At 43.9% G+C, this 21,298-nt stretch overlaps 1 long non-coding RNA gene across 1 annotated transcript; it reads left to right on the plus strand.

Annotated features, from left to right (window-relative positions):
• The first annotated feature begins 224 nt into the window (after positions 1 to 224).
• LOC142475223 (uncharacterized) lies at positions 225 to 5,297 on the plus strand. The gene is made up of 4 exons (XR_012790804.1): positions 225 to 314; positions 1,559 to 1,669; positions 4,068 to 4,187; positions 5,208 to 5,297. It is a non-coding gene; the product is annotated as an uncharacterized LOC142475223 (long non-coding RNA).
• Positions 5,298 to 21,298: the final 16,001 nt, after the last annotated feature.

Raw genomic sequence — 21,298 nt, forward strand, 5'->3', positions numbered from 1 at the left:
GAGATTTACATCCCCTTATAATTCATATGGTGCATAGTACCGGCACGTATTGTTTTACCGGTACTGTGTACCTTCCTACTTTCACACTGGTACAGTATATGCTGCAGTGGGACTGAGAGGGATATATTGGTAACACATAGTCATTGTTGGGGGAATTCAATCCATTTTGAAAATAGTAATGAAATGTTTTTTACTTTTCTTTTTTTTCAGTAATGAAGAATGAAACATTTCTGTTAAAATTGAATTGGAGGTGAACTGGATTCATCATCAACTCTGCACCAGTGTGAATTGATGTTCTTTAATGTTCTGATAAGGTACATGCAACATCTCTTCCTCAACCCCTGCACCACTCTCTGCCTCTTGCCTCTCTCTCTCCACCTCCCTGCTAAGCGTATTAACCCATCTAATGTAATCCACATTCCATGTCTCACTTTACTCTTCACTTCTCACGTGCCCTCTGGAATGACTGCTCTCTGACTAACAAGGTCTATTTGTACATGACCTCTTCTGCTCTCATCATCCACCACCTCTCATTCCCCTCACCCCTGTCCTACTCGATACCTCAGCTTAATTGAACTCTCTCCTCTGACATCTACCCTTATCTCTAACCTCTCCTCACTTTCTGCTTAAACTAACTATCTTGTTAACTTTTACAATGCTATCATCTCCTCCTCCCTTCTCCTCCTTCCTCCTCCCTCCTCCATTACTGTATATATATACCCCTTCTAGGCTCTGACACACTCATCCCTCTAAGGCCATGATTATCATGGGCACATGCTTGGTCGTCCACAGTGCGTGCGAGCGATGCAGAGCCGCCTCGGACCTCAGTGCAGGGATTGCTGCATACCCCCAGCATCTGTCACCCACAAACAATACACACACTAATACTCCCCACAATACACGCTATAATACCTCCTCAATACTAATCTCCCCAATAATATTATAGCTCCAAACACAATATACACAACACCCTTACACAAGATACACAATCTAGTACTCTCCTCTGCACCTCTACACACAATATAATACTCCCACACACACAATATACACACTACCCTCCTACCCCCATAAAATACAACCAATAATACACACACACTTTGTGGATGTTGGGACCAGCTCCCGGCATGCACCAGTGAAAGAGAGAGGCCCGCAGAAGCTCGGAAGAACTCTCTCCATCCGTGCCTTCCTCCGTTTCACATCTTCTCCCTGTCTCTCTCTCTCCCTCCCTTTCCTTGCATCTCCCTGCGTCTTTACGTATACCCAGTCAGTGACGGCTCTGGTCACGTGATGCCTTAATATGGGCTTATCCATATATGTTCATCCACGTCACTAATGTGATGCCCGCACTGTTGCGGAGCTGGTACTTACGACGGGCACTTATTGTTTTATCAGTACTGCGTACCTGACTCTACCGGCCTACTTTCAACACTAGTACAATATGTGCTTCACTACGAGTGAGTGGGGAATATTGGCATCACACAGTCACTGTTGAATATGCCATTCAATCCATTTTGAAAATAGTAATGCAATGTGGTTTTGTTTTGTTTGCTTTTTGCAGTAATGAAGAATGGAAAAGTTATATTAAAATTAAATTGGAGGGGGACTAGATTCAGCATTTCATCATGAACTTTGCACTTGTGAGAATTTAACTTCTTGAATACCCTGACAGGTACACGCAACATTAAGACTATAATCTGCTGTGCAAGCTTTCGTGCTATACCTCCCCCTCAGGTTTTGATTTATACATTTGCTCCCTCAATTCATGTCCTCTAATATTTGAAAGCTCTCTCCTAGCATTTTCTCTTTACCACAGAACGTCATCCCAATGTAACCTCTCTCTTGTTCTTTCTGCTTGCTGTTTCCTCACTCCTCTGTTAAACTTTTCTAATTTCTCTAACTTCCACACTCCTGCTTTTATCCACATGTTCTCCTCTTTCCTTCCCCTACCTTTGCATGTGTCTACACACTGCACCATTTGTACAGACCTCTATTGCAGCTATTTCTGCACTGCTCAATGAAAAGCACTCTTTAATATCCTATTCTCTGTGCCCCCTCTCTCTGCGCCCCCTCTTTTGGCGCCTCCTCTCTCTGCGCCCCCTCTCTCTGCGCCTATCTGTCTCATTCTCTCTACGTCCCTCTCTCTCTACATAGAGCTATCTCTGTCTCTCTCTACACCTATCTCTGTGTCTCCTTCTATGTTTGCTGATGTGTGGGATATCTCTTATAATCTTGAACCTGCTCATATACACATCGGGCCTCCCTGCCTCTGCCTCCCTGCTAAGAGTGTTAACCTATCTAATGTAATCCACATTCCTTTCCTTACTTTTCTCTTCCCTTCTCCTATGCCATCTGGAATGTCCGTTCTCTGACTAACAAGGCTCTAGTTGTACATGACCTCTTCTGCTCTCATCATTCACAATCAGTCATTCCCCTCACCCCATCTTACCTGTCCCACTGATTTGCCTCTGCTTAATTAAACTCTCCTCTGACATCTACTCTAACCTCTCTGCTCTCTCTCTCTTTCCGCTTAAACTAACAATCTTATTAACTCTTACAATGCTATCCTCCTATCTATATGCCCCCTCTAGGCTCTGACACACTTGTCCCTCTAGCCCACACCCTTGGCTAAATTCCCAAACATGTTCATCACACTTCCACTCGCTGTTCTTAATGCCTATGAAGGAAATCACACAATTGATATTTGATTTTTCTACAGTAAAAATGTCTCCAGTCCTGTATAAAGCTGCTCTCTGGGGCCAAACCACACTACTTTTTTTTCACATTCATCAACACTCAAATTTAATTTACGCTGTCTTTTTTTCCCTGTATTTGACTCCCTCCACTAACCTTCTCCTCACACTTGCCATCCTTCCTTCACTTCTCCTCAAGCATTTGACTACTTCAGAGGCAAGGTGGATGCCACCCACAAGGAGATTCCTTCTGTCCCTTCCCCCTTCTCTCCTTCTACCTAATTCTCCTTCTGCATTTGACTCCTTTTCTTCTCTTACAGAGCTGGAAGCTAATCATCTTCTCTTCTCCCTCTACCACATGCCCTCTAGATCGTATCCCCTCACACCTTACTGCATCTCTTAGTCCCCACTCTCACCCACATCTTCAATTCCTCCCTATTCTCTGGCTCTTTACCCTCTTACTTTAAGCCTGTAGTGGTCACCCTTTTCTCAGAAACAACCTACACCCTATGTGCCTTACTAACTACCGCCCTGTATCCCTCCTGCTGTTTGTCTCCTAATTGCTAGAATGTCAACATTCTTAAATCACATTCCCTCCTGGATCCTTTACAACCTGCCTTTCGTACAGCTCGTTCTACAGACTGTGCTTAAAGCAAATTCCCAAGGTCACTTTTCCCTACTAATCCTACTTGATCTATCTGCTGCGTTTGATGCTCTCAATCACTCTCCTCCTTCATATTCTAAACTCTCTCTTGGTATCCGTAACACAGTTCTATCCTGGTTTTCATCATAACTTTCCTGTCACACATTCTCCATCTCTGTTGCTAACATGTCTTCGTCTTCTATTGATCTGTCTGTGGGTATACATCAGGGCTCTGTTCTGAGATCTCTCTTTCTCTCTACATACTATCATTTGGTGACCTCATCAACTCTTTGTGACAATCCTATAAATAACAAATACAAATATCAGGTCATGGGAATAAGTGATTTGGACATAAAAGTAACATTTCGGAAGTGTGGACAACTAATACATCTTGTAGATTGCCTTTACAGTGTGATGTCATTGATTCAGTAGATTGTGTGCAGACCAGGACTGCAGTACAGTGTCACTCACATGGATGACTTGCGTGGTAGAAGCTCAAGAACAAGGATGTCAAACTCCAGTCCTCGAGGGCAGCAAACAGGCCAGGTTTTCAGGATATCCCTACTGAAAACCTGGCCTGTTTGGGACCCTCGAGGACTGGAGTTTGACATGCATGCTCTAGAAGGAGCACAGCTGTGGGTGGGAGGTGGATTTGCTTTGCATCAAATGGTTTGGAGCAAGGTTTATTGTATGTATTATCATAATAACAATGCAATGCTTAACTTTTATTTCAGGAGGGATGACTGCAGAACAGAAGTGAATATTGAAGCCATGTGTTCCTTTTCTTGCAAAAGAGAAAATTTGAAGGACAGTTGAAGAGAAGGAAAATTACTACACAGAGACAGATAAGCAATGTGTATATTTCTCATTTACCATTTAGTATTTGTCGTTTTATTGACTCCACACAATCCGGCTGCTACGGGTTTCACATTGAATATTTTCATCTCTACTCTACCCCTTCCTGTGATCTGAACCATGCAAGTTTTCGTTGATTCAATACATCATGAGTAGAGGGTGGCTACAGTATGAAGTAAAGACCCAAGGACCACATCTACTACCATTCATAACAAGAACATGTGCAGTAGCGCACAGCTGCAGTTCTATGTGATTGTTATGAAAGGTTGAGGTGGTTCAATTCTATGAATCTGGAGTGGGATGGATCCTGTTTGCATCATATGGTTTCATCTAGGCCAGTAGATTATATAACTCTCAGTACAGGTTACACATGGCATCAGTATTAGTGATTTAAAGAGGAGGAAAGCTTCAATGTGGAGAACAAAGCCAAGTAATGTTGAAGTTACTCCTTTTACCATTTACTTGGTCAGTCTGTACTGTCTACTCTCCACACAGCTGCTAAGGATCTTCCATTTTAAATACTTTCACCTCCTATTCTGCACTGCTTTGCTGCCCATTATTCAGAGATGCGTTCCAGTCATGTTTAGCACTCTGAATCTCTCTGCAGTCATTGGTTCAGCACATCATGGGTAGAGCATGGCTACAGATACAGCAAGCTATTATTATTTTACCGGCTGATCATCCATAATATTGCATTAAAACATAGAATATCACTTAATTTCCAAAAGATTCAGTGATGCTGATAATGCAGAATCTCACAACATTTCCCATCATAATGCCATAATGCACAAGTGGGAGAAATAATCCTTGCTATATCTGTACATTGTGTGACGTATTACCTCAATGACCAATGAGAGCAAGTACATCTTCTGTATAGAGCGGCTGTGTTATGATGCAGTTATTGATCATCATTGACATAATCACAAGAATCTTATGCAAAGGGAAATTGTCCGCAGCGAAGTGAGATTTCAGCCCCCAAACGTCTGTAATATTAATGCAATGTCTTACTTTTGTTGCAGTGAACACTGAAGAGACGGATCTACTACAACACTGTACAGGATGAGCATACGCTACAAGCAGCAAAATGATCTTGCAGTTGACAGTATGTTGTTCTGGTAATGTGCACAATTATTATTTATGGGCTACACACCACAGTGCTGGACATATTCTGTTAACTTCAACTCTACTCCTAACATGGAGATGTCTTCCTGGTGTTACTGATTCAGTACATCATATGCACAGTGTGGTTATGATATGATGGATTGATTTAATGAACCCACCAACCAATGATGACATCTGCATCATCTTCTGTAAAGTGCAGCTACAGCATGATATTATCAGCATTTGGTGCGGTATAATCAGAGGTATCTATGTGCTTTTGTGCCTGTTTTAAGTCCTCCAGCTTAACGCCCCTACACCTCCCACTACACAGGCATACTTACTTATGCATACACTGACATCTGGCATACCTACACACACCCCAGGGCCACTTCCTTCCCCTGATGTCAGGGAGAGGATGGGCATGCAGAGTGCAGTAAGTCTCCACGTTACTCTGGCCAACAGTCTTGGCCTACCTCCAGCATCTGTCACCCACAACATCTGTTCCCTCCTTGTAAAGTGCTGAACTATCTCACCTGGGTCAGTGCTATAGCTGATCACAGTGCCCGATCAGGATGTCACTGTGACAGGCAGCAGTGCAGATTGACCGGTCAATCAATGCAGTGCCGCAACATATGCACTAAATGAGATTTCCGTGCCCCCAGTCAGGTTACTCCCTGGGCAGTGACCCTGCTCACACCCTCCCCTAGTTCCACCTCTGATCACAATTATCTCTCTTGGAGAGTGTAGCAAATTGGAGTTGGGGGAATCTCACCTCTGCCATGCATGGTCACAATCTGGGCACAGGACCCAAATAGTGGGCAATGTGGCACTTCTTACAGTAGAGAATAAGTAACTTTATTCTTTACTTGTGTATTAAGGACCTTATTTGCATTAAATTCAGTCCACATGGGACCAAGACTTTCTGGCTTACTGAACAAAGTGGAATTGTTTCGTAGAGGGTGGAGAATTGTATTTTATCTGAAATTACCCCCTCTGCACAAAATACAAACAATTATACCCATACAAGTACCTTGTGGAAGTTGTTGCCCTCTATCTTCCTGTGGTCTCTCCCTGTTTCTCACCGTGCCTCCTCCCATTTCCTTGCACCTCTGCGTCTCCGCATATATCCCTATACTCAGAGCCGGCTCCGGTCAGTGACATGGGATGCCCAAATATGAGCATACCCATATATGGGCATCCATGCCACTGACCGGAGCCCGCTCTGTTGCGGATATGGAGAGAGACTGGGAGATTTACATCCCCTTATAATTCATATGGTGCATAGTACCGGCACGTATTGTTTTACCGGTACTGTGTACCTTCCTACTTTCACACTAGTACAGTATATGCTGCAGTGGGACTGAGAGGGATATATTGGTAACACATAGTCATTGTTGGGGGAATTCAATCCATTTTGAAAATAGTAATGAAATGTTTTTTACTTTTCTTTTTTTTCAGTAATGAAGAATGAAACATTTCTGTTAAAATTGAATTGGAGGTGAACTGGATTCATCATCAACTCTGCACCAGTGTGAATTGATGTTCTTTAATGTTCTGATAAGGTACATGCAACATCTCTTCCTCAACCCCTGCACCACTCTCTGCCTCTTGCCTCTCTCTCTCCACCTCCCTGCTAAGCGTATTAACCCATCTAATGTAATCCACATTCCATGTCTCACTTTACTCTTCACTTCTCACGTGCCCTCTGGAATGACTGCTCTCTGACTAACAAGGTCTATTTGTACATGACCTCTTCTGCTCTCATCATCCACCACCTCTCATTCCTCTCATTCCCCTCATCCCTGTCCTACTCGATACCTCAGCTTAATTGAACTCTCTCCTCTGACATCTACCCTTATCTCTAACCTCTCCTCACTTTCTGCTTAAACTAACTATCTTGTTAACTTTTACAATGCTATCATCTCCTCCTCCCTCCTCCTCCTTCCTCCTCCCTCCTCCATTATATATATACCCCTTCTAGGCTCTGACACACTCATCCCTCTAAGGCCATGATTATCATGGGCACATGCTTGGTCGTCCACAGTGCGTGCGAGCGATGCAGAGCCGCCTCGGACCTCAGTGCAGGGATTGCTGCATACCCCCAGCATCTGTCACCCACAAACAATACACACACTAATACTCCCCACAATACACACTATAATACCTCCTCAATACTAATCTCCCCAATAATATTATAGCTCCAAACACAATATACACAACACCCTTACACAAGATACACAATCTAGTACTCTCCTCTGCACCTCTACACACAATATAATACTCCCACACACACAATATACACACTACCCTCCTACCCCCATAAAATACAACCAATAATACACACACACTTTGTGGATGTTGGGACCAGCTCCCGGCATGCACCAGTGAAAGAGAGAGGCCCGCAGAAGCTCGGAAGAACTCCCTCCATCCGTGCCTTCCTCCGTTTCACATCTTCTCCCTGTCTCTCTCCCTCCCTTTCCTTGCATCTCCCTGCGTCTTTACGTATACCCAGTCAGTGACGGCTCTGGTCACGTGATGCCTTAATATGGGCTTATCCATATATGTTCATCCACGTCACTAATGTGATGCCCGCACTGTTGCGGAGCTGGTACTTACGACGGGCACTTATTGTTTTATCAGTACTGCGTACCTGACTCTACCGGCCTACTTTCAACACTAGTACAATATGTGCTTCACTACGAGTGAGTGGGGAATATTGGCATCACACAGTCACTGTTGAATATGCCATTCAATCCATTTTGAAAATAGTAATGCAATGTGGTTTTGTTTTGTTTGCTTTTTGCAGTAATGAAGAATGGAAAAGTTATATTAAAATTAAATTGGAGGGGGACTAGATTCAGCATTTCATCATGAACTCTGCACTTGTGAGAATTTAACTTCTTGAATACCCTGACAGGTACACGCAACATTAAGACTATAATCTGCTGTGCAAGCTTTCGTGCTATACCTCCCCCTCAGGTTTTGATTTATACATTTGCTCCCTCAATTCATGTCCTCTAATATTTGAAAGCTCTCTCCTAGCATTTTCTCTTTACCACAGAACGTCATCCCAATGTAACCTCTCTCTTGTTCTTTCTGCTTGCTGTTTCCTCACTCCTCTGTTAAACTTTTCTAATTTCTCTAACTTCCACACTCCTGCTTTTATCCACATGTTCTCCTCTTTCCTTCCCCTACCTTTGCATGTGTCTACACACTGCACCATTTGTACAGACCTCTATTGCAGCTATTTCTGCACTGCTCAATGAAAAGCACTCTTTAATATCCTATTCTCTGTGCCCCCTCTCTCTGCGCCCCCTCTTTTGGCGCCTCCTCTCTCTGCGCCCCCTCTCTCTGCGCCTATCTGTCTCATTCTCTCTACGTCCCTCTCTCTCTACATAGAGCTATCTCTGTCTCTCTCTACACCTATCTCTGTGTCTCCTTCTATGTTTGCTGATGTGTGGGATATCTCTTATAATCTTGAACCTGCTCATATACACATCGGGCCTCCCTGCCTCTGCCTCCCTGCTAAGAGTGTTAACCTATCTAATGTAATCCACATTCCTTTCCTTACTTTTCTCTTCCCTTCTCCTATGCCATCTGGAATGTCCGTTCTCTGACTAACAAGGCTCTAGTTGTACATGACCTCTTCTGCTCTCATCATTCACAATCAGTCATTCCCCTCACCCCATCTTACCTGTCCCACTGATTTGCCTCTGCTTAATTAAACTCTCCTCTGACATCTACTCTAACCTCTCTGCTCTCTCTCTCTTTCCGCTTAAACTAACAATCTTATTAACTCTTACAATGCTATCCTCCTATCTATATGCCCCCTCTAGGCTCTGACACACTTGTCCCTCTAGCCCACACCCTTGGCTAAATTCCCAAACATGTTCATCACACTTCCACTCGCTGTTCTTAATGCCTATGAAGGAAATCACACAATTGATATTTGATTTTTCTACAGTAAAAATGTCTCCAGTCCTGTATAAAGCTGCTCTCTGGGGCCAAACCACACTACTTTTTTTTCACATTCATCAACACTCAAATTTAATTTACGCTGTCTTTTTTTCCCTGTATTTGACTCCCTCCACTAACCTTCTCCTCACACTTGCCATCCTTCCTTCACTTCTCCTCAAGCATTTGACTACTTCAGAGGCAAGGTGGATGCCACCCACAAGGAGATTCCTTCTGTCCCTTCCCCCTTCTCTCCTTCTACCTAATTCTCCTTCTGCATTTGACTCCTTTTCTTCTCTTACAGAGCTGGAAGCTAATCATCTTCTCTTCTCCCTCTACCACATGCCCTCTAGATCGTATCCCCTCACACCTTACTGCATCTCTTAGTCCCCACTCTCACCCACATCTTCAATTCCTCCCTATTCCCTAGGCTCTTTACCCTCTTACTTTAAGCCTGTAGTGGTCACCCTTTTCTCAGAAACAACCTACACCCTATGTGCCTTACTAACTACCGCCCTGTATCCCTCCTGCTGTTTGTCTCCTAATTGCTAGAATGTCAACATTCTTAAATCACATTCCCTCCTGGATCCTTTACAACCTGCCTTTCGTACAGCTCGTTCTACAGACTGTGCTTAAAGCAAATTCCCAAGGTCACTTTTCCCTACTAATCCTACTTGATCTATCTGCTGCGTTTGATGCTCTCAATCACTCTCCTCCTTCATATTCTAAACTCTCTCTTGGTATCCGTAACACAGTTCTATCCTGGTTTTCATCATAACTTTCCTGTCACACATTCTCCATCTCTGTTGCTAACATGTCTTCGTCTTCTATTGATCTGTCTGTGGGTATACATCAGGGCTCTGTTCTGAGATCTCTCTTTCTCTCTACATACTATCATTTGGTGACCTCATCAACTCTTTGTGACAATCCTATAAATAACAAATACAAATATCAGGTCATGGGAATAAGTGATTTGGACATAAAAGTAACATTTCGGAAGTGTGGACAACTAATACATCTTGTAGATTGCCTTTACAGTGTGATGTCATTGATTCAGTAGATTGTGTGCAGACCAGGACTGCAGTACAGTGTCACTCACATGGATGACTTGCGTGGTAGAAGCTCAAGAACAAGGATGTCAAACTCCAGTCCTCGAGGGCAGCAAACAGGCCAGGTTTTCAGGATATCCCTACTGAAAACCTGGCCTGTTTGGGACCCTCGAGGACTGGAGTTTGACATGCATGCTCTAGAAGGAGCACAGCTGTGGGTGGGAGGTGGATTTGCTTTGCATCAAATGGTTTGGAGCAAGGTTTATTGTATGTATTATCATAATAACAATGCAATGCTTAACTTTTATTTCAGGAGGGATGACTGCAGAACAGAAGTGAATATTGAAGCCATGTGTTCCTTTTCTTGCAAAAGAGAAAATTTGAAGGACAGTTGAAGAGAAGGAAAATTACTACACAGAGACAGATAAGCAATGTGTATATTTCTCATTTACCATTTAGTATTTGTCGTTTTATTGACTCCACACAATCCGGCTGCTACGGGTTTCACATTGAATATTTTCATCTCTACTCTACCCCTTCCTGTGATCTGAACCATGCAAGTTTTCGTTGATTCAATACATCATGAGTAGAGTGTGGCTACAGTATGAAGTAAAGACCCAAGGACCACATCTACTACCATTCATAACAAGAACATGTGCAGTAGCGCACAGCTGCAGTTCTATGTGATTGTTATGAAAGGTTGAGGTGGTTCAATTCTATGAATCTGGAGTGGGATGGATCCTGTTTGCATCATATGGTTTCATCTAGGCCAGTAGATTATATAACTCTCAGTACAGGTTACACATGGCATCCGTATTAGTGATTTAAAGAGGAGGAAAGCTTCAATGTGGAGAACAAAGCCAAGTAATGTTGAAGTTACTCCTTTTACCATTTACTTGGTCAGTCTGTACTGTCTACTCTCCACACAGCTGCTAAGGATCTTCCATTTTAAATACTTTCACCTCCTATTCTGCACTGCTTTGCTGCCCATTATTCAGAGATGCGTTCCAGTCATGTTTAGCACTCTGAATCTCTCTGCAGTCATTGGTTCAGCACATCATGGGTAGAGCATGGCTACAGATACAGCAAGCTATTATTATTTTACCGGCTGATCACCCATAATATTGCATTAAAACATAGAATATCACTTAATTTCCAAAAGATTCAGTGATGCTGATAATGCAGAATCTCACAACATTTCCCATCATAATGCCATAATGCACAAGTGGGAGAAATAATCCTTGCTATATCTGTACATTGTGTGACGTATTACCTCAATGACCGATGAGAGCAAGTACATCTTCTGTATAGAGCGGCTGTGTTATGATGCAGTTATTGATCATCATTGACATAATCACAAGAATCTTATGCAAAGGGAAATTGTCCGCAGCGAAGTGAGATTTCAGCCCCCAAACGTCTGTAATATTAATGCAATGTCTTACTTTTGTTGCAGTGAACACTGAAGAGACGGATCTACTACAACACTGTACAGGATGAGCATACGCTACAAGCAGCAAAATGATCTTGCAGTTGACAGTATGTTGTTCTGGTAATGTGCACAATTATTATTTATGGGCTACACACCACAGTGCTGGACATATTCTGTTAACTTCAACTCTACTCCTAACATGGAGATGTCTTCCTGGTGTTACTGATTCAGTACATCATATGCACAGTGTGGTTATGATATGATGGATTGATTTAATGAACCCACCAACCAATGATGACATCTGCATCATCTTCTGTAAAGTGCAGCTACAGCATGATATTATCAGCATTTGGTGCGGTATAATCAGAGGTATCTATGTGCTTTTGTGCCTGTTTTAAGTCCTCCAGCTTAACGCCCCTACACCTCCCACTACACAGGCATACTTACTTATGCATACACTGACATCTGGCATACCTACACACACCCCAGGGCCACTTCCTTCCCCTGATGTCAGGGAGAGGATGGGCATGCAGAGTGCAGTAAGTCTCCACGTTACTCTGGCCAACAGTCTTGGCCTACCTCCAGCATCTGTCACCCACAACATCTGTTCCCTCCTTGTAAAGTGCTGAACTATCTCACCTGGGTCAGTGCTATAGCTGATCACAGTGCCCGATCAGGATGTCACTGTGACAGGCAGCAGTGCAGATTGACCGGTCAATCAATGCAGTGCCGCAACATATGCACTAAATGAGATTTCCGTGCCCCCAGTCAGGTTACTCCCTGGGCAGTGACCCTGCTCACACCCTCCCCTAGTTCCACCTCTGATCACAATTATCTCTCTTGGAGAGTGTAGCAAATTGGAGTTGGGGGAATCTCACCTCTGCCATGCATGGTCACAATCTGGGCACAGGACCCAAATAGTGGGCAATGTGGCACTTCTTACAGTAGAGAATAAGTAACTTTATTCTTTACTTGTGTATTAAGGACCTTATTTGCATTAAATTCAGTCCACATGGGACCAAGACTTTCTGGCTTACTGAACAAAGTGGAATTGTTTCGTAGAGGGTGGAGAATTGTATTTTATCTGAAATTACCCCCTCTGCACAAAATACAAACAATTATACCCATACAAGTACCTTGTGGAAGTTGTTGCCCTCTATCTTCCTGTGGTCTCTCCCTGTTTCTCACCGTGCCTCCTCCCATTTCCTTGCACCTCTGCGTCTCCGCATATATCCCTATACTCAGAGCCGGCTCCGGTCAGTGACATGGGATGCCCAAATATGAGCATACCCATATATGGGCATCCATGCCACTGACCGGAGCCCGCTCTGTTGCGGATATGGAGAGAGACTGGGAGATTTACATCCCCTTATAATTCATATGGTGCATAGTACCGGCACGTATTGTTTTACCGGTACTGTGTACCTTCCTACTTTCACACTGGTACAGTATATGCTGCAGTGGGACTGAGAGGGATATATTGGTAACACATAGTCATTGTTGGGGGAATTCAATCCATTTTGAAAATAGTAATGAAATGTTTTTTACTTTTCTTTTTTTTCAGTAATGAAGAATGAAACATTTCTGTTAAAATTGAATTGGAGGTGAACTGGATTCATCATCAACTCTGCACCAGTGTGAATTGATGTTCTTTAATGTTCTGATAAGGTACATGCAACATCTCTTCCTCAACCCCTGCACCACTCTCTGCCTCTTGCCTCTCTCTCTCCACCTCCCTGCTAAGCGTATTAACCCATCTAATGTAATCCACATTCCATGTCTCACTTTACTCTTCACTTCTCACGTGCCCTCTGGAATGACTGCTCTCTGACTAACAAGGTCTATTTGTACATGACCTCTTCTGCTCTCATCATCCACCACCTCTCATTCCCCTCACCCCTGTCCTACTCGATACCTCAGCTTAATTGAACTCTCTCCTCTGACATCTACCCTTATCTCTAACCTCTCCTCACTTTCTGCTTAAACTAACTATCTTGTTAACTTTTACAATGCTATCATCTCCTCCTCCTCCCTCCTCCTCCTCCCTCCTCCATCATATATATGCCCCTTCTAGGCTCTGACACACTCATCCCTCTAAGGCCATGATTATCATGGGCACATGCTTGGTCATCCACAGTGTGTGCGAGCGATGCAGAGCCGCCTCGGACCTCAGTGCAGGGATTGCTGCATAACCCCAGCATCTGTCACCCACAAACAATACACACACTAATACTCCCCACAATACACACTATAATACCTCCTCAATACTAATCTCCCCAATAATATTATAGCTCCAAACACAATATACACAACACCCTTACACAAGATACACAATCTAGTACTCTCCTCTGCACCTCTACACACAATATAATACTCCCACACACACAATATACACACTACCCTCCTACCCCCATAAAATACAACCAATAATACACACACACTTTGTGGATGTTGGGACCAGCTCCCGGCATGCACCAGTGAAAGAGAGAGGCCCGCAGAAGCTCGGAAGAACTCCCTCCATCCGTGCCTTCCTCCGTTTCACATCTTCTCCCTGTCTCTCTCCCTCCCTTTCCTTGCATCTCCCTGCGTCTTTACGTATACCCAGTCAGTGACGGCTCTGGTCACGTGATGCCTTAATATGGGCTTATCCATATATGTTCATCCACGTCACTAATGTGATGCCCGCACTGTTGCGGAGCTGGTACTTACGACGGGCACTTATTGTTTTATCAGTACTGCGTACCTGACTCTACCGGCCTACTTTCAACACTAGTACAATATGTGCTTCACTACGAGTGAGTGGGGAATATTGGCATCACACAGTCACTGTTGAATATGCCATTCAATCCATTTTGAAAATAGTAATGCAATGTGGTTTTGTTTTGTTTGCTTTTTGCAGTAATGAAGAATGGAAAAGTTATATTAAAATTAAATTGGAGGGGGACTAGATTCAGCATTTCATCATGAACTCTGCACTTGTGAGAATTTAACTTCTTGAATACCCTGACAGGTACACGCAACATTAAGACTATAATCTGCTGTGCAAGCTTTCGTGCTATACCTCCCCCTCAGGTTTTGATTTATACATTTGCTCCCTCAATTCATGTCCTCTAATATTTGAAAGCTCTCTCCTAGCATTTTCTCTTTACCACAGAACGTCATCCCAATGTAACCTCTCTCTTGTTCTTTCTGCTTGCTGTTTCCTCACTCCTCTGTTAAACTTTTCTAATTTCTCTAACTTCCACACTCCTGCTTTTATCCACATGTTCTCCTCTTTCCTTCCCCTACCTTTGCATGTGTCTACACACTGCACCATTTGTACAGACCTCTATTGCAGCTATTTCTGCACTGCTCAATGAAAAGCACTCTTTAATATCCTATTCTCTGTGCCCCCTCTCTCTGCGCCCCCTCTTTTGGCGCCTCCTCTCTCTGCGCCCCCTCTCTCTGCGCCTATCTGTCTCATTCTCTCTACGTCCCTCTCTCTCTACATAGAGCTATCTCTGTCTCTCTCTACACCTATCTCTGTGTCTCCTTCTATGTTTGCTGATGTGTGGGATATCTCTTATAATCTTGAACCTGCTCATATACACATCGGGCCTCCCTGCCTCTGCCTCCCTGCTAAGAGTGTTAACCTATCTAATGTAATCCACATTCCTTTCCTTACTTTTCTCTTCCCTTCTCCTATGCCATCTGGAATGTCCGTTCTCTGACTAACAAGGCTCTAGTTGTACATGACCTCTTCTGCTCTCATCATTCACAATCAGTCATTCCCCTCACCCCATCTTACCTGTCCCACTGATTTGCCTCTGCTTAATTAAACTCTCCTCTGACATCTACTCTAACCTCTCTGCTCTCTCTCTCTTTCCGCTTAAACTAACAATCTTATTAACTCTTACAATGCTATCCTCCTATCTATATGCCCCCTCTAGGCTCTGACACACTTGTCCCTCTAGCCCACACCCTTGGCTAAATTCCCAAACATGTTCATCACACTTCCACTCGCTGTTCTTAATGCCTATGAAGGAAATCACACAATTGATATTTGATTTTTCTACAGTAAAAATGTCTCCAGTCCTGTATAAAGCTGCTCTCTGGGGCCAAACCACACTACTTTTTTTTCACATTCATCAACACTCAAATTTAATTTACGCTGTCTTTTTTTCCCTGTATTTGACTCCCTCCACTAACCTTCTCCTCACACTTGCCATCCTTCCTTCACTTCTCCTCAAGCATTTGACTACTTCAGAGGCAAGGTGGATGCCACCCACAAGGAGATTCCTTCTGTCCCTTCCCCCTTCTCTCCTTCTACCTAATTCTCCTTCTGCATTTGACTCCTTTTCTTCTCTTACAGAGCTGGAAGCTAATCATCTTCTCTTCTCCCTCTACCACATGCCCTCTAGATCGTATCCCCTCACACCTTACTGCATCTCTTAGTCCCCACTCTCACCCACATCTTCAATTCCTCCCTATTCTCTGGCTCTTTACCCTCTTACTTTAAGCCTGTAGTGGTCACCCTTTTCTCAGAAACAACCTACACCCTATGTGCCTTACTAACTACCGCCCTGTATCCCTCCTGCTGTTTGTCTCCTAATTGCTAGAATGTCAACATTCTTAAATCACATTCCCTCCTGGATCCTTTACAACCTGCCTTTCGTACAGCTCGTTCTACAGACTGTGCTTAAAGCAAATTCCCAAGGTCACTTTTCCCTACTAATCCTACTTGATCTATCTGCTGCGTTTGATGCTCTCAATCACTCTCCTCCTTCATATTCTAAACTCTCTCTTGGTATCCGTAACACAGTTCTATCCTGGTTTTCATCATAACTTTCCTGTCACACATTCTCCATCTCTGTTGCTAACATGTCTTCGTCTTCTATTGATCTGTCTGTGGGTATACATCAGGGCTCTGTTCTGAGATCTCTCTTTCTCTCTACATACTATCATTTGGTGACCTCATCAACTCTTTGTGACAATCCTATAAATAACAAATACAAATATCAGGTCATGGGAATAAGTGATTTGGACATAAAAGTAACATTTCGGAAGTGTGGACAACTAATACATCTTGTAGATTGCCTTTACAGTGTGATGTCATTGATTCAGTAGATTGTGTGCAGACCAGGACTGCAGTACAGTGTCACTCACATGGATGACTTGCGTGGTAGAAGCTCAAGAACAAGGATGTCAAACTCCAGTCCTCGAGGGCAGCAAACAGGCCAGGTTTTCAGGATATCCCTACTGAAAACCTGGCCTGTTTGGGACCCTCGAGGACTGGAGTTTGACATGCATGCTCTAGAAGGAGCACAGCTGTGGGTGGGAGGTGGATTTGCTTTGCATCAAATGGTTTGGAGCAAGGTTTATTGTATGTATTATCATAATAACAATGCAATGCTTAACTTTTATTTCAGGAGGGATGACTGCAGAACAGAAGTGAATATTGAAGCCATGTGTTCCTTTTCTTGCAAAAGAGAAAATTTGAAGGACAGTTGAAGAGAAGGAAAATTACTACACAGAGACAGATAAGCAATGTGTATATTTCTCATTTACCATTTAGTATTTGTCGTTTTATTGACTCCACACAATCCGGCTGCTACGGGTTTCACATTGAATATTTTCATCTCTACTCTACCCCTTCCTGTGATCTGAACCATGCAAGTTTTCGTTGATTCAATACATCATGAGTAGAGTGTGGCTACAGTATGAAGTAAAGACCCAAGGACCACATCTACTACCATTCATAACAAGAACATGTGCAGTAGCGCACAGCTGCAGTTCTATGTGATTGTTATGAAAGGTTGAGGTGGTTCAATTCTATGAATCTGGAGTGGGATGGATCCTGTTTGCATCATATGGTTTCATCTAGGCCAGTAGATTATATAACTCTCAGTACAGGTTACACATGGCATCAGTATTAGTGATTTAAAGAGGAGGAAAGCTTCAATGTGGAGAACAAAGCCAAGTAATGTTGAAGTTACTCCTTTTACCATTTACTTGGTCAGTCTGTACTGTCTACTCTCCACACAGCTGCTAAGGATCTTCCATTTTAAATACTTTCACCTCCTATTCTGCACTGCTTTGCTGCCCATTATTCAGAGATGCGTTCCAGTCATGTTTAGCACTCTGAATCTCTCTGCAGTCATTGGTTCAGCACATCATGGGTAGAGCATGGCTACAGATACAGCAAGCTATTATTATTTTACCGGCTGATCACCCATAATATTGCATTAAAACATAGAATATCACTTAATTTCCAAAAGATTCAGTGATGCTGATAATGCAGAATCTCACAACATTTCCCATCATAATGCCATAATGCACAAGTGGGAGAAATAATCCTTGCTATATCTGTACATTGTGTGACGTATTACCTCAATGACCAATGAGAGCAAGTACATCTTCTGTATAGAGCGGCTGTGTTATGATGCAGTTATTGATCATCATTGACATAATCACAAGAATCTTATGCAAAGGGAAATTGTCCGCAGCGAAGTGAGATTTCAGCCCCCAAACGTCTGTAATATTAATGCAATGTCTTACTTTTGTTGCAGTGAACACTGAAGAGACGGATCTACTACAACACTGTACAGGATGAGCATACGCTACAAGCAGCAAAATGATCTTGCAGTTGACAGTATGTTGTTCTGGTAATGTGCACAATTATTATTTATGGGCTACACACCACAGTGCTGGACATATTCTGTTAACTTCAACTCTACTCCTAACATGGAGATGTCTTCCTGGTGTTACTGATTCAGTACATCATATGCACAGTGTGGTTATGATATGATGGATTGATTTAATGAACCCACCAACCAATGATGACATCTGCATCATCTTCTGTAAAGTGCAGCTACAGCATGATATTATCAGCATTTGGTGCGGTATAATCAGAGGTATCTATGTGCTTTTGTGCCTGTTTTAAGTCCTCCAGCTTAACGCCCCTACACCTCCCACTACACAGGCATACTTACTTATGCATACACTGACATCTGGCATACCTACACACACCCCAGGGCCACTTCCTTCCCCTGATGTCAGGGAGAGGATGGGCATGCAGAGTGCAGTAAGTCTCCACGTTACTCTGGCCAACAGTCTTGGCCTACCTCCAGCATCTGTCACCCACAACATCTGTTCCCTCCTTGTAAAGTGCTGAACTATCTCACCTGGGTCAGTGCTATAGCTGATCACAGTGCCCGATCAGGATGTCACTGTGACAGGCAGCAGTGCAGATTGACCGGTCAATCAATGCAGTGCCGCAACATACTGCTGCGGCACAGTTTATTCGAGCATTTGCCCGTTCTGTGCCGCAGCAGTAGCCTGGCGCGCGCCCGAGTGTGACGGGCGCACGCCGAAGCAGCGGAAGAGCGCCCTCCGATCGGGGCGCTCTCCCTACCGCTGCCGGGTCCGCCGGGTCCCCCGGAACCCCCTGCCGCTGTCCCGCGATCGCGGGACACCAGGGCTCCCTCGGGGAGCCCCTGGACATGCGTGCAGCGGGCGCACGCTCCCGATGACGCGTGACCGCGCGTCTATGACGCGCGGCACGCCGAGGGGCGGCCACTAGCAAGCCGGGAGATTTCCCGGCTTGCGGTACCGACCACACTTCAATAAAGTGTGTCGGTAGTGTATGCACTAAATGAGATTTCCGTGCCCCCAGTCAGGTTACTCCCTGGGCAGTGACCCTGCTCACACCCTCCCCTAGTTCCACCTCTGATCACAATTATCTCTCTTGGAGAGTGTAGCAAATTGGAGTTGGGGGAATCTCACCTCTGCCATGCATGGTCACAATCTGGGCACAGGACCCAAATAGTGGGCAATGTGGCACTTCTTACAGTAGAGAATAAGTAACTTTATTCTTTACTTGTGTATTAAGGACCTTATTTGCATTAAATTCAGTCCACATGGGACCAAGACTTTCTGGCTTACTGAACAAAGTGGAATTGTTTCGTAGAGGGTGGAGAATTGTATTTTATCTGAAATTACCCCCTCTGCACAAAATACAAACAATTATACCCATACAAGTACCTTGTGGAAGTTGTTGCCCTCTATCTTCCTGTGGTCTCTCCCTGTTTCTCACCGTGCCTCCTCCCATTTCCTTGCACCTCTGCGTCTCCGCATATATCCCTATACTCAGAGCCGGCTCCGGTCAGTGACATGGGATGCCCAAATATGAGCATACCCATATATGGGCATCCATGCCACTGACCGGAGCCCGCTCTGTTGCGGATATGGAGAGAGACTGGGAGATTTACATCCCCTTATAATTCATATGGTGCATAGTACCGGCACGTATTGTTTTACCGGTACTGTGTACCTTCCTACTTTCACACTGGTACAGTATATGCTGCAGTGGGACTGAGAGGGATATATTGGTAACACATAGTCATTGTTGGGGGAATTCAATCCATTTTGAAAATAGTAATGAAATGTTTTTTACTTTTCTTTTTTTTCAGTAATGAAGAATGAAACATTTCTGTTAAAATTGAATTGGAGGTGAACTGGATTCATCATCAACTCTGCACCAGTGTGAATTGATGTTCTTTAATGTTCTGATAAGGTACATGCAACATCTCTTCCTCAACCCCTGCACCACTCTCTGCCTCTTGCCTCTCTCTCTCCACCTCCCTGCTAAGCGTATTAACCCATCTAATGTAATCCACATTCCATGTCTCACTTTACTCTTCACTTCTCACGTGCCCTCTGGAATGACTGCTCTCTGACTAACAAGGTCTATTTGTACATGACCTCTTCTGCTCTCATCATCCACCACCTCTCATTCCCCTCACCCCTGTCCTACTCGATACCTCAGCTTAATTGAACTCTCTCCTCTGACATCTACCCTTATCTCTAACCTCTCCTCACTTTCTGCTTAAACTAACTATCTTGTTAACTTTTACAATGCTATCATCTCCTCCTCCTCCCTCCTCCTCCTCCCTCCTCCATCATATATATGCCCCTTCTAGGCTCTGACACACTCATCCCTCTAAGGCCATGATTATCATGGGCACATGCTTGGTCATCCACAGTGTGTGCGAGCGATGCAGAGCCGCCTCGGACCTCAGTGCAGGGATTGCTGCATAACCCCAGCATCTGTCACCCACAAACAATACACACACTAATACTCCCCACAATACACACTATAATACCTCCTCAATACTAATCTCCCCAATAATATTATAGCTCCAAACACAATATACACAACACCCTTACACAAGATACACAATCTAGTACTCTCCTCTGCACCTCTACACACAATATAATACTCCCACACACACAATATACACACTACCCTCCTACCCCCATAAAATACAACCAATAATACACACACACTTTGTGGATGTTGGGACCAGCTCCCGGCATGCACCAGTGAAAGAGAGAGGCCCGCAGAAGCTCGGAAGAACTCCCTCCATCCGTGCCTTCCTCCGTTTCACATCTTCTCCCTGTCTCTCTCCCTCCCTTTCCTTGCATCTCCCTGCGTCTTTACGTATACCCAGTCAGTGACGGCTCTGGTCACGTGATGCCTTAATATGGGCTTATCCATATATGTTCATCCACGTCACTAATGTGATGCCCGCACTGT

Source organism: Ascaphus truei, unplaced genomic scaffold, assembly GCF_040206685.1.
Source record: "Ascaphus truei isolate aAscTru1 unplaced genomic scaffold, aAscTru1.hap1 HAP1_SCAFFOLD_1115, whole genome shotgun sequence".
NCBI lineage: Eukaryota > Metazoa > Chordata > Amphibia > Anura > Ascaphidae > Ascaphus > Ascaphus truei.